The sequence below is a fragment of the Rattus rattus genome, chromosome 15 (genome assembly GCF_011064425.1).
Source record: "Rattus rattus isolate New Zealand chromosome 15, Rrattus_CSIRO_v1, whole genome shotgun sequence".
NCBI lineage: Eukaryota > Metazoa > Chordata > Mammalia > Rodentia > Muridae > Rattus > Rattus rattus.
The window spans coordinates 66,007,735-66,022,375 of NC_046168.1; the positions used below are offsets into that span (position 1 = coordinate 66,007,735).

Here is a 14,641-nt window from a genome sequence, read left to right on the forward strand (position 1 = left end):
GGCCACCATGCCGAAGGTTTTCTTCCACCAAGGCATGGCTCCTGGGTCTCACAATACCAGCCCTAATGGTGTCATTTTAGTTCGGTTTGCAACAAGTCAGTTGCTGTCGATTCTCCCATAACGCAACCTCGGGAGGACTATAAATACCCAAGTGCTCACTCTCACTCAGCCATCATTGTAGGGAGGTCTAGAGAGCCCGGGGAGTGGGGGTGGGGCTGACAGTGATCACACACAGATCTGGCTTAGCTTCCTAAAAGGCTCGACCATGGAGTTCTGTGATGGGCATATCACACAGATGAAAGTGTTATGAAAACAGGCCCGCATTTCCAACAGCAGGCTCCTCACTAATGAGACTGGTTGGGGATTGAAGACTTCTTGCCAGTGGGTGCCATATCCTGGAGAGGTCTGACCCTGAGCTCTCAGACACAGCCAGCCTGTGTTTCCTGTTATCTGTTGTCCCTGTGCCTCCCAGACATGCCTCTGATGAGCTTCACCATAGCGAAAGGTTTCAATAGAATCTGATTAAAAAGGATGCCCGAAAAAGTACCAATTATTTTGTAATTATACAGTCCTCTCTTTTCTAAGCACACATTGCATTTTGTGTGTGTGTGTGGGGGGTGGGCCTGTGTTCAACTGGATGCAGAGGGGAGAAACTTGTCAGCCACCTCGTTCTGGTTTGCTTTCTCTGTGTACTTTCTGCTCCATTGGACCATGTGTGCCAAAGGGAACAGAGCAGTGTTTTCGCCTACACAGACCGACAGCTGCAGCATTGGCTTAACTAGTTTAAAAAAAAAAACCAAAAAGAGGCGCCCAAAGAGGCTCTCTCAGTCTTACACCCTTGTCACTTGGCAGATCTGCTTGTTCTAAGATTAAAGCTGGCAGGCAAAATGGCAGCCAGTTCCAGCCATGGGATGAGACCCCTTCAATGCCACTCGTAAATGTTAACACTAATCATACCAATTAATCAAGATCTTCCAAAAAATTCTGTTTTTCACGACACCCAAAATATCCCAAAGGGAGAGCATCACCACAGAGACTTTTTATTTATTTATTTATTTATTTATTTATTTATTTATTTATTTTTTACTTTCCCTTTGTTTTGAGACAGGCTGTCATTTAGCCTGGGCTGGCCTTGAACTTGCTGCACAGTGGGCAGTGACCTTGAACCCCTGATTCTCCTACTTCTCTGTAAAAACTGGGGTTTATAGTTGTGATGCTGTGGCTTTCAGAGACTCCTTTTGGAAAGGCACGCCTCAAATCCTGTCAAAGGCCAGCCTGCTGGCTTCTATAGGTGTGTGAGCTCTGTCTCCTCTCAGCCCATCATGTCCTCTCTTTTTCTTCGTCTCCATCGGATGCTACCATGGTGGCTTGCAGTAAGCTGCCTTCAGGATCCCCTTTGGTGCTTGTCTTCTTTATAGAGCTCAGCCAGGCATAGCAAGGACACCACAACTATTAGGAGGCAATGCAAACAAACCAAGTCTCCATTCTGGAAGCTGGGAATTCTGCTTCTCCAGGTTGGTGGAGCTGTCTGTCTCTGAAGGTACAAAGGAAATGTCTGCTTCAGACGTCTTTCTTGCTTCCAGAAGACCCTTGGCTAATGGCAGCACGGTCCCCAGTGCTCATAACTGTTCTCCCTCTGTTTCCGAACTGCACCTTGGCACATACAGACACCAAACATATTGGGTTAAGGCCCACCCCCAATGACCTCATTTTTAACCTGGTAAAAGACTCTTTGAATAATAGCACGTTTTGAGGTTCTAGGGTTAGGATTCTAAACCCAGGGATTCCACATACAAAGGTGACGTCAGTCTTGCACATCTGTATCACTTCTGGGCACTTTATTCAGGTCAGATGCCCAGGTCTAAGAAAAAAAAGATGGCGTCCCAAGCCCCACCCCCACTCCAGTGCCACCTCCTTGCTAGCTAGCCTGGTAGTTGGAATCTGGCTCACAGGAGTGATCCCTGGTTCCCATAGAAATGGTCCCTGGTTCCCATAGAAATGGTCCCTGGTTTCCATAGAAATGGTACCTGGTTCTCATAGAAATGGCCCCTGGTTCAGATGGAACTCACTTACACCTTTAGTTCTGAGCATTTTCAAAGTGAGATCATCATTTGGTACCCAGAGTCCTTTTTTAGGGGTGTTAGGGAAATTTTTCCTCAAAAGCTGAGATCGTATGGCTTGCCATCTGTGGCACAGCTGCCCCCAAATCCCAGGGGCCAGAGTGATGACCACACAGTCCTGTCACCATTCAGTCTAGGAACCCCAGACCCCGCCTTTCACCCCCCAGTGTGCCTTCAGCATTCTGGTGGAAAAACAAAACGAAACGAAACTGTTCTCAGACCCTAACTGCCAATACAATTGTACCAGAATCCTGTAGCTGATCCCGAGGAAACCAGTGACAAGATGTACTTGTCCTCCCTCAGACAGAAGGCAAACTCACTGTGCGGGCCACAGGGCTTCTTTCATTGTCTTCTGTGACACTGGTCTTGTTCTCTGAACACTTCTGTCTTGGGTCCTCTGCATCTTCTATTCCTTTGGTCTGGACATATCTTGGTCACAGGCCACCACTTCTCTGGTCATTCTCTTTAAAACCCAAGCCCCCTCCCTGTCTCCTCTGTCCAACAGTGCCTTAGGTAAAATTCCTTTATCAACATGAGACAACCTATTGATTTTATTTATTTTTTAATTGCCTCTTTCCTCCAAGGTTTCCCCCATCCTGGTTTACCAAGATGTACCCTAATCCCAGGAGCCACCTCAAGTGGAGGACCCTTTTGTAGACGCTGACTCTTTGCATGAATATCCCTGTCTCTCATATGCTGGAGCTTTCTGATGGGGTGAAGCAGCCTCCTTTCCCAGGTCCCTTGGAAGAATGAAAGCCCCCAGCTCTCCTTCATTCTGCACATGGGATCATTAGAGTCAAATCTTTTTGTTTTCTTTAAAGTTTATTCAACACAACATAATCTCCAACCTCACTGAGGTGGCTGACCGCGTCCACGACCGAAGCCCCCTCTAAACTGGAACTCCGTTGCTGAGCCAGCCCCAGCCTCGCTCTCTTGTCAGCTCCAGGGGGCACAGCGCTCCTTCTGTAGGTGTCTCTGTCTGCACCCCCTCTTGTGAATCTCGAAGGCCGCTCACCCTCTGCACCTTTGGGCTGAGGCCTGCCCGTCTCGGGATGGCTGCGGCGCAGGGTGGCGGGCACGATCTCCGGAGGTAGGTGCAGGTAATCTCGGAGGTACTGGATGCCCTCATTCGTGAGGTACCAGTAGAAATGTCTCCAAGCAAACTGCTCCTTCACGTAGCTTCGAGACTTGAGAGACTGCATGGCCTTCGTGACGTGAAGGTTGGGCACGTTCTTGTCTGCCAGCTCGGGGTGTTTGGGCATGTGGACGTCTTTTATGGCAACCATCACCCCTTCCTTAAAAAGGAGTTCATAGATGGCGATCCGGTTCTTCTTGGGAATCAACATCGCGGCGGCTGCAGGGTCCGAGGCTAGAAAGGAAGGGGCATGCGCCCAAATCTTTTGTAAAACCCTAAGGTAGACACACAGAAAATGTCACAGTTCTGAGTGAGCTAGGGTTCCAGGCTCCATCTTTAACAGTTCTAGCTGTGTGAATTTAAAGTTACCGAATCTTTCTGAATCCCATCTAACAAATGGATATAACCATAGCTGTCTCGCAGGGATTTGAATAGCAATTCACATACATAAAAAAAAAAAAAATGACAGGATGGCGTTCCAAAAGCCCAAATCATCACCATAACCATTAGCTTTTTTCAAACACTTTTTAGCTTGAGCAAGAACAATAAGGCCACAACTATCTGGATCTCATTCATTCATCTTACCATTCGCTGGGAGAAAACAGTGTGCTAAAAAATTGCCCAAGTGACTTGAAACCGTATTAACTGCATTTTCACTGGTGTTAACATTCAAGAAGAGACGAAGTGTCGTATAATGGATTCCTGTGGTCATTTTCTCAAGGTTCAGTCTTTAAGGTACACTGTTCCATTGCTCCCATGCTGCAGAACACTTTGCATTAGCCCCCTGCCTCCCCAAACCCAGGCTCTAGCCAAGTGATGTTTTCATTATTTTTCTTTATGTGCCCCAAACTCACCTGAAGCACCAAGAAAGTCCCACGGAATGGTGGCAGGGCTGGGGGCATCACCGTCATTGCTGCTTTCAGGGAAGGGAAGCTTTGCTTAGTAGCCCAATTTCCTGCTCCTCTTTTTTCTCCCATCTTTCTGAAAGAGGTGCATTTTGAGCAGAAGGTCAAAGAAGGAGGAAAACAAAGGCAGGCACCCTACCTGCGGATACTCTTAAAGCCAGCCTTAGGCAGCAAAAGTCAACACATTCTCGAGTAACAATAACCACACAGGGCGTGTATCCCAGAGTAAAGAGAAAAGAGGAACAGAATTCTGAAGGGTTCAAGATTCAGCCTTGACTAATAGGTCAGGGAAATGGGCTCACTTCTAGAGGAACTGAAGGCTTAGCTTGACCATGGTTGACCTAGAGAACCTTTGGAGGGTACAGAGTTTACTTAGACAGCAGGAAGGGAAAGGCATAGAAAAGAGGGCACCTCGCCACGTGAGGCTTCTTTACCATGTGACACACCTCTGGGCAAAACAAGACAGGGCAACGGGAAACCAGGAAGAGATACTGGGTCTAGAGAGGCATGTCCTAGGGAGTCAGAGTCTAGCACCATACAAAGAAGGCTTGTGTCCCCCAAGGTCCCTCAGTGGCCTCTGGGGTCATTAGGGTGGGCCTTAATCCAGCATGGTTGGCGTTAAGATCCTAAGTCTTAAGGTGTTTTGTTAGGAAGTAGACTTGGGAAGATCATTGTGTCCAAAGGGTAGGGCCTTAAAGCATGGGATTAGCTTCCTCACAAAAGAAACCCTGGAGAGACCCCATCGCTGACACGGTAGACAACTACACTGAGAAGGTCCTCTCTATGAACCAAAAGTGGGCCCTCTCCAGACTCCGAACTCTCTGGTGCCTTGCCTGATCTTAGACCGGTCAGCAAGCCTGTGAAAAAATAACTGTCTGTGATCAATAAAGCCACCTAGTTCATGTTGTGTTGTTACAGCAGCCAGAATGAACAAGAATGAACTAGAATGAACTAGAATGAACCACGTCAACTGGAGACAAAGGAGAAAAATAAGAGTGTGGTCTTGCTTGCCCTATCGCTTGTTTGCCTTCTCTGCCTCATGCCCCTAGCTCTGTCTCTAGGCTTTTATTATAGGAGAACCATCAATGCTCCATTTTATCTAAATCCCCTGTTTTTTTTATGTACTTATGCTTAAAATGCTTTACTTTATAAGTAAAGTTCTCCAATCAGGTCAAAGCAGAGGGCCAAGCTTGGTCCTGGCTGTACATCAAGATAACAAGTATACTTCACTATGTCCCCAGTGTGCCTCTTGTGAGTGATCTGGGGCATCGTCAGGGCATGGAGATTTCTAGAAGCTCTCCCTATGATTCTAATTTGCAGACATCTAAGGACACCCTCACTGCAGTATACTCTGAGGCAGAGCAGACTAATTGACTGATCCCTTCATTAAACACTAATGAGAGCCTCTGTGGACCCACTTACAGCCCTGAGGTTCCCAGCCTGGGTCTGTATCCAGGCTCGCCGATAAAGCCATCTGCCGCTGGCTTTACCTTCTCTTCTTATCTCATGGGGCTGCTGGGCTAGCTGATTTTTATCTTCAACCAGCTCTCAGGCAGTGCCAGTGCAGCTAGGGGAAACAGATACTGTGCATGAGTTTTCTTTCCTTTCTTTCCTTTCTTCCCTGACTTCTCTCCTGTGCCCTCTCCCTGCCCATCCCAAATCTGGGACCCAAGGGTGGTTTTGTTTGCTTTGCCACTCCCACTTTTGGAATCGAGCACAACACCAAGGGTTCTAGTTTGCCACAAGACCCCTTACAAAACACTTGCCCAAGCCCATTACCTTGGATATAATAGTGGACCGAGAAATATTGCTTTAAAAACACCCTCCTTGAGGGCCTCCAAGAAAGAAGTTTTCTTCTTGCAAACGAAATTCCGCAGCACACGGTCAGTACCTTTAGGTGGCTATTTAGAAGGAAGTCTTGGGAGACACAAAGCTGCCCTTTCTGTACCAAATGATACCAGGAGCATCATTCATTCTAATTTCTGGCAAACGGCCCAGTCTGAGATGCACCGAGTTCCTGCATAGGAGACACTGGAAAAACCTCAGCAACTATTAGACGCCAGGCCGGGAGTCCAGTAGCTGGCACATCCAAGTAAGCAGGAAAGAACCCACTTTTGTATCCAGCTCAGTGTGAGGCCAAGCAGAGATGCAGGGCAGGATGAGCGATGGCAGAGACAGGCAGCCCTAAGAAACGGGAAGGTATTTCATTAGCTATTGCCTGGCCCCACTGTGCCAGAAAAAGGAAACGCAGAGCTTTGTTGTGTGTAGAACAAGATTAGCTCTTGTCTGCCGTATTTAATGGGTCAACAGGCACTCCATGGAACAATCTCCCACATTCTTTTCCATCTCTCTCCCAGGCTTTTGAAAATGTACTTTATCAAAATTAGGACGATTCTGCTGCCAAGGGAGGCTCAAAGGCAATCTCTTCCTTAGCGAGCCTGACATCCCATCCAGCCACAGCGGCTATGACGAGCAGGGACCCACTCTGCCACTAGGGGCCAGCATCCTAAGTGCCACCCTAGGCTCAAATTTTCGTGGGCCAAAGCTCCTCCGCCCGGTTCAGAACGTTTTCTTTTTCTGCTTTAAAACAAGATAGGAAGAAAAGGCACCAGTGAGATCAGACTTTGAAGGCATTTTACCCAGCTCCATAGAGAAATTAAAATTCCTTTTGTTGTCATGCTGAGAATCAAACTCAGGGTGTCAGATATGCTAAGCAAGCGCTTGGCCACCCAGCTACATACCTGGCTTGTGAAATCAAAAGTCTCTGTGTGCTACCATGAGGCAGGCAAGTATAGGGAACAGGTTCGCAGCATGGGATCCTGTTTGTTTTAAGCTACATACATAACTCTTCTCTTCCTTTCTTTCTTTCTTTCTTTCTTCCTTTCTTTCTTGCTTGCTTACTTCTTTCTTTCTTCATCTTTTCTTTTATTTTCTTTTTATTGATTCTTTGTAAATTTCACATCATGCACCCAGTTCCTTTCATTTCCCCACCCCCTCATATCTACCCTTTGCCCTTGCAACCACCCCCTACCACACACACACACCACCACCACCACCACCACCACCACCACCACCACCACCACCACCACCACCACCGCCATTATTATAACTACCACCACCAACAACAACAACAAGCAAAACATAGAAAATATCTTGTGGAAGCTGTAGTGTGTCACAGTGTATCCCACAGTATGTCCCTCTGTCCACACATCTTCCCTTCCAAATGTTCATTACAATGAGTCATTGGCCTGGTTTAAGATCTCTGGCTTCTGCAACACCATCAGTATTGGATCCTCGTTGGGACTCCTTCCATGGAGTTACCCTGTTGCTGTCCTGTGTCATGGAGATCCTGCAGCTTTGGAAGAGCAACACAGCCCCTTTCATACATCCCAGCCATTCACAGATAACATAGATTTGGGGGTGAGCCAATTCAGAGCCCTGGATCTGGGTCTGGGTGGTAGCTGCGCTGGAAAGCCGGTTGACTCTCCCTTATCCACACCACCAGGGTGAGCACTGCTCTGTCTAAGCTACCCAATACCACCATTGGCAGGAGGCTGGGCCAGCTCTCCCACTCTCCCACCCTCAGGGCTGTCTTATCCATGCCTTTGCCATCAGGGCCAGCTCCAGGTAAGGTGCAGGGCCTGTTCTCCCAAGTGCTACAGCCAGCGCAGGAAGGGGTAGGGTCAGCTCACCAGCTCTCATGACCCCAGGGTCAATTTTCCCGACTATCAGATAGCAAGGGGCATGAGTGGGGAAAGGGGTAGCAGATAGCAAGGTGCAGGGCTTCTCTCCTAAGTGCTGAGTTGGTGAGAGATAGGACAGCTCTCCAGAGAACTGTATACAGTGAGGGGTGTGGCCAGTTAAGCATAGCCCTTGGATGTCCACATGGTCCCATACAGCTTCAACAACCAGGGACAGCCCCATGTTCTCTAATCATAATATGGGCCACAGACATGGAGACCATAGCCGTGAGTCTCTCTCCATAATGCTCAAGCTGCTCCATCTCCCTTTCTCTCCCATCTGACTATCACACACTGTGGTGGCCCCAGATGCAGGCTGGTCATGCAGCTGGCAGTCCCCTGGGTGACATCCTCCATCCATGCTGTGTGGTGGCAAGCAGGTGTCAATGGCCTGCCTGCTGCCGTGTGCTGGAGGGCGGATCTGTGGGTGACATGGTGGTCTGCCGTTCTCTGTCTTCCTCCTCCTGTACTGTGCTGTGCCACCTGGATTTATCTGATTTTTTTATGAGTCCCAGGCATAAGACAGCTGTGGCCACCAAGCCAGGCACCAAGCTAGGATGAACAAAGGACTGCCATCTGCTCTGCCCCTGACTGACAGAAGAACAACACCATTAACAAGGTACTGCTTTGCCCATTGCTGGGAGGGGTTGGGGGTCTAGGGCTGGAGGAGGTGTGGGGTGATAGAATGAAAGGGTGGAGGGAATAACCCTTTTCTAATAATGGGCTTGACCCTGAGACCCATACCTCTTTCTTATACTACTAGTACTACTAGTACTACTAGTACTACTACTACTACTACTACTATCCTAAGTCATTTGCATAATAGAACCAAATACTTTTTTAAATTAAATAAACTCTTTTCTGTGGGAGTGCAGCTGCATTTTAAGAGAGAAGTTTCCTACCCCCTCCTACCCTCCTCATAAATTCCAGAGTTATACTTCAGTGGTTTTCTTGGGGGAATCTTAGGGAATGCTTTAGAAACCTGAAGGTAATTTAACCTCTACCAAAGTGAAAACTGAGGTTTCCCTGGCTATGGTCCCTGAATGACTTGGAGAGCAACAGAAGGGTTGGATGCCCTACTCTTGTCTTTCCTACCCCCCTATGTCTCATGTAATCCAAGATGGCCTTGAACCCCTTATGAAGTCAAAGATGACCTTGAGTTTGAAATCCTCCCATCTCTACACCCAAGCACTGGGCTTGCAGGCATAAGCACAGTGCTGGGAGTCGGTCGGGCTTTGAGCACCATGGACAAGCACTAGCAACAGCTGCATCCCAACTCTTACTCTTGCCTTATTCTCACTTGCTACAGATGCTATCCCCCTCCGTAAGCCCAGGGGCGTCACACTCACTTCCACACTCACTTCCAAGGTCCTACTGCCCTGTCTGTGACCTCACTAGAGGACCACAAGCAGACCCTAAAAGATCATCTCCTCTTCAGATGATCAGTGGCCAGCGGTTGCAATGCTGTCAGGTAGCGAGTAGGATCACGTAGTTGAGTGACAGTTGAGTCAATGAGTAAGGGGGGTTAATATCAGATTTTGCCTGCTCATCGGTACCGCCCTCTGTAGCATCCCAAGGACGCATTAAATTCACGCCACAATAAGCTTCCTTCAGAGTGCACATAGCAGTTCTGCTTTCTCTGTTAAATTGAGTCACCAGCAGCCAGCTCTGTGAGCTCCTGTGTGTCTGGCCCCTTTCCTTTTTAAGGACAAAGCAGAGAAGGAAATTCAATACCAAAGAGAAGAAAGCAGATGTCCCCACCTGTCTACTGGTGGTGTCTGCTGTGGGTTTGCTCTAATGGCTGTCTGCAGGGTGGGTAGTGAGGTGTTCATCTAGGGACTTAGCTGTAGGCTTTTGGTGGCTGGAAAGAGGCAGCCAGGAAGGAGAGAAACCTAGTGACCTGGTTCCGTAAGTGCCTCGTCAACCCAGGCAGCTCACATCCTGCCAAGCTCTTCTGGGAAATTAAAATTCTTCTCGTGTCACTGAAAAACATACAGCCTCGTCTTCCAACCCCTGAGCAGATCCTCAGCGGTTCATTAAGCTGGCAAATCGCAGAGTAAAAGCAGCAGGGTCAGATGATGTGACATCAGAGCCCCGAACAATGGCCTGTTAGCTTCTGAATCTTTAAAGTGAACAAGGAGGAAGCTCTCCCAACACCAACAAAGACAGACCATGACATCAAAGACTTGAGATCTCTTTCTCTGGGGAGAAATAAAGGATCTAATTCACAGCTCTTGGCTCCCTGTCTGTGCCTCTGGGTTGGCACCAACCACAGTGAGGAATGGATGTGTTTAGGCGCCCATCCAATTACTAAATGGGAAAGGCTGGAGAAAGGACTCACTCAGTCTTGTTCTTTATAGCCCCAGAGTCCAGTACAATACCTACTGCATAGTAACTATAGAAGCCATGCTGATGAAGCTAAGGAGTGGGGATGTTTTTTAAAGCTGCTATAAATGCTAGAATCCTCGGTTTCAAGTTCCCCATCAGAACAAAGAGTGAGCTGGTTTCTAATTCTAGCCTTCCTTTATCTCCTCTGAGAAGGATGCAAATGTAAGTTTTACATGGTTTTAAAAGGTCCAGAGGAGCGTCTGCAGGAGCCACTGTCGAATGGTGGCTCCCTTGGAGCTAGATGAAAGCAGGACAGACGCTGAGTGGTGATTGACTTGTCTACTGAACACACAGTGCAGAGAAGGAAAGACGGACTAAAGAAAGACCTCGCTAGTGTGACCCGCAAAGACTCAAGTAGCCTGTTTGCTGAGAAGGAAGCTGGTTGGTGTGGCTGTTTGAATCCCCCGTTGTCTCCCCAGGTTGAGAGTGATTTTAAGTGACACATGTCTAAGGGGGCCCTTTCATCTTGCAAACAGCACTTGGAGTCAGTCAGTATGCATCCCTAGGAATGGTTGCCTGGAAACTGCTGGTCATAGCTTTCTTGGGATAGGGGAGGAGACGAAAGTGGATCCTGGGGAAGTATGCTATCACCAGAGATCTGAGGCAGCAGGACTGTATAAACAGTGTCTTTAAAGTGGGAAATGTCAGGGCTGGGGAGATGGCTCAGTCAGTCTAGAACTTGCTTCACAAGCATGAGGACCTGAGTTTGACTCCCCAGGACACACATTTAGAATGGTGGATGTACACCATTCTAATGATGGTGAATCATCTAATAATGATTCAATGATGTACACAGTACAATCCCATGTTGGATTATGGAACTTGCTGGCCATCCAGGCTAGCTAAATTCTAGGTTTGAGGTTCAATGAGAGACCCTGTATCATAAAAACGAGGTGGAGAGCAACCAGGGAACATACGCACACGCACACGCACACACACAGACATGGGCATACACACATAGCGACACAAAGTAGACACATGAATGTTTCTGCCTTCTGTATGTGCCCCTTGGGAACCTACGGAAAGAACGGGTCTTTTATTTTGAATGATGTAGGCAGTAATCACAATACGCCATTTAATGAGCCACAGTAGTAGAAGAGAACACAGAAAGCCCTTCTTTATGTTCCTGGGTTAATTCCAGCTAATTAGGGCCCCAGCATGATGGAACAGAACAGACATTGCCCTCAAATCTGAGAATAATTTCGTCTGCATCTTACTACGGTGAGGAGGTCTCTAAGACGGCTACACCAGGTCTGGGCACTTAAACTACCTCATAAATGTTCCTTTTCTTTCGTTTTCTTCAACGAGAGTGTTCTGGAATATTTGACTTCCTCTGTACTGTGAACCTTCATGGGGATTGTTGCACACCCATCCTCTGTCGGGCTTTCCCTTCAGTGTTTACCAGAGGCAGACCCACAGAGAGTTGAGGATACTAATTAACTCAGTTTCAACATGGACTCAGCCACGAAGCCCAGGGTTTTGTGGAGGAACCATATCGAGGACGGCTAAAGAGCAGGGCTCTCGATTTATAAGATCCATAATGTATTGTGGTTGAATGGGCAGACGACACCAGAAGCACCATTCTCAGCTTGCCGTCTATGGGAGGGGACCAAACCTGGGCCACCTTTGCCCTGTGTTGCAAAGGTCCAATAAAACCATGTGCCTGGGGAGTGATTCCTACAATGGCAAAGGTCACTACTTGCTCGGGTCATGCTATCTCCATAAAAAGACACACAAGAAAGATTGCCAAGATAGTCATTCTGTTGGGGGAGGGGTGTTTGATCTCCTCTTGACAGTTGACTTGCCAGGAAAAAAAGAAATTGTTGGGGGGAAACACACTGAGAAGGTAGAAATCTACTTCGTGAGTTGTTTGTTTGTTTGTTTTCCTTTATACGAAGCTACTCATGGTCTTAAAGCCTTTGCAGTGCATCCTGGATGTGTGATATGTACTTCTGGGGTGCTCTCTAACGAGGAACTTAGAACCCATTGGCAGTTTTCTCACTAGGCTCCTTATTAAGGTGACTGAGGCCATGAGGACTGTACACTAATAAGACTGCACACAGGGATTGCTCATTCCTGGAAATATTGTCAGACATTTTTTATTTAAAAGTACCCCTCAAGGCCTAGGGCTGTGCAGAGCACAGGGAAGCTACTCTGTATATATTTGATAAGTGCTGACTGACGGATGAATGCATTTGTTTCTGATGGTTGATCTGACCCCGTCAACTTGACTAAGCATATACTAGTTCATTCAGGCAAGTCACAGATTTTGTTTTTACTGAAGATGCCTCTCAGAGAATATATTTGAAACCAGACCACCCATCCGTACCACTATCCCAGAACTTGAAAGGCTTCAAATAACTGATTTGCTATGGCAACTTACACACAGTTTACACGTGGGTTTCTGGTGCTAATTTGTGAAACGTAAGACAGATCTAGCATCTAAATCCAGTAATCAACCTGATAATTGGTAAAGACAGTACAAATCAGACGTGTCCTAGAATGTCTGAAAGGTCAATTAAGTCACATACAGGTTTCTTTTTTAATAATAGAAAGAAGAGGACCTCCATGTCTTCATGTATTGCCCATTAGTCTGTGTTTTCATAGAGTAGACTTAACCCCATATGTTTGTTTCGTTGTAAACTCGACACAAGCTATAGTCATCTGAGAAGAAAGAACCTCAACTGAGAAAAACCGCCTTGATCAGAGTGGCCTGCAGGCAAGCCTGTGGGGCATTTTCTTGATTGATGATTGATGTGAAGGGCCCAGAGAGCACTGAGTAGGGCGTCAGCCCTGGGCAGGTGGTCCTGGAGTGTATCAGAAAGCAAGCTGGAACAAGCCAGGAGGGGCGAGCCAGGAGCAGCACTGTTCCATGGACGTTGTCCCAGTTCTGACTTCAGAGGCCTGCCCTGCTTGAGTTCCTACACTGTTTCCCTCGACAATGGTCTGCAGTCAGCACACATAAACCAAATAGATCCTTTCCTCCCTATGTTGCTTTTGGTCACGGTGTTGATCACAGCAACAGAAATCTAATGAAGACAACTAGTTTTAGCTTTTTTTTTTTTTTTTTTTTTTTTTTTTTTTGTGCGTACATATTCCTAACATAAACTCAATGGAATGAATGGAATGGTGATTAGCCTTGTTGCTGGGTACTCTGGGAGATTATTTTATTTTTTTATTTTAATGACTTAGAGAAGATAGGGAAATTTATCACCATTATGATTTAATTTTGTGTGTATGTGTGTGTGTATGTATGTATGTAGATGCACATATATTTTTATCTATGGTTCCTGGCTCATAATTCCAACCTACCTTGTCTGATAACCATTTCTTCTCATTTCAGGGGGTCCCTCCCCTAAGACCACAAAGAAACATCTGAGTAGGCAACATTGCTTGCATGCTGCCTAACCATTAGACCTTTTGCCTGTCCCTTTCGCCCCACTATATTACCGTAAGAAGCACAGCTTTGAGGAAGCATTGGAGAAACAGGGTCAATCCTGCAGGCCTGTTCCCCCCTCCCCCAGGAAAAAAACAAAACATTCATTTCATTCAGAAGGAAATGAAAAATGTCTGGTCACCTGGAAGGCCAGACTGAAAATGGTCAAACCGCCTAGTGATCCTTTGCGATTCTACTAGGAGTCAGCCTCTACCTGAGTCCCCCAATATCCTGAGCATTGTTTAGGCCCAGATGCTGAGCATTGCCCCTCAGTGACTAGAACTTTGTGTCCTCCACCCAGAGTCTATTCTTACACTTATTGCCAAACCTTCCTCTTTAGGCTCGAGATCTGAGCTCTTTTTACCAGCCAATAGAACTCATTGTAAAGGTCACAAGTGCTTTGTTACTTTGCTAGGGGGATTCTATGTAGCTCTGCGTAAAGCTTTGTGGTGATTGACTGTCCTATGGTTTCCTTTCCCCCAAAGTTTTGCTATGCTTAAATATATAAGAACATTAAACCACAAGGACAGACTCTGGACATTTTTGACCCAGTATCTGCAAAGATGGTGCTGACTCAAGGTTCATTCTTCACTTTGTACATCATCTCCTCGCTGGAGGTGAGGTTTGTGGGGTCCCAACACATTCTTCCTGTCTACCAAATCAAGCCTATGCAAAGGAGGACCTGTAAAAATCTGTGAAGGACAGTTTCATAGAACTTCTAGGTAGCCAAATACATGCACTTCTTGGAGCACATATCCCCTCTCTGCCTTTAAATTATCCTTTGGAATAAGCTGACCAACAGGTTTTCTCAAAACAGCGAATTGGACCCGAGTACGCAGTTGTGGAAACTCTGTATACCTGGTGAGTCAGAAGCACACGGCAAGCAACTTAGGACATTCGAGAGCCGTCTGAAGCGG

The 14,641-nt window shown here is 47.0% G+C and overlaps 1 non-coding gene and 1 pseudogene across 1 annotated transcript; both read right to left on the reverse strand.

Moving 5' to 3' along the window:
- Positions 1-2,665: 2,665 nt before the first annotated feature.
- Positions 2,666-3,482, reverse strand: LOC116884646 (annotated as a pseudogene).
- Positions 3,483-8,402: 4,920 nt separating this feature from the next.
- On the reverse strand, positions 8,403-8,545 carry LOC116885033. The gene has a single exon (XR_004385920.1). It is a non-coding gene; the product is annotated as a small nucleolar RNA SNORA48 (small nucleolar RNA).
- Positions 8,546-14,641: the final 6,096 nt, after the last annotated feature.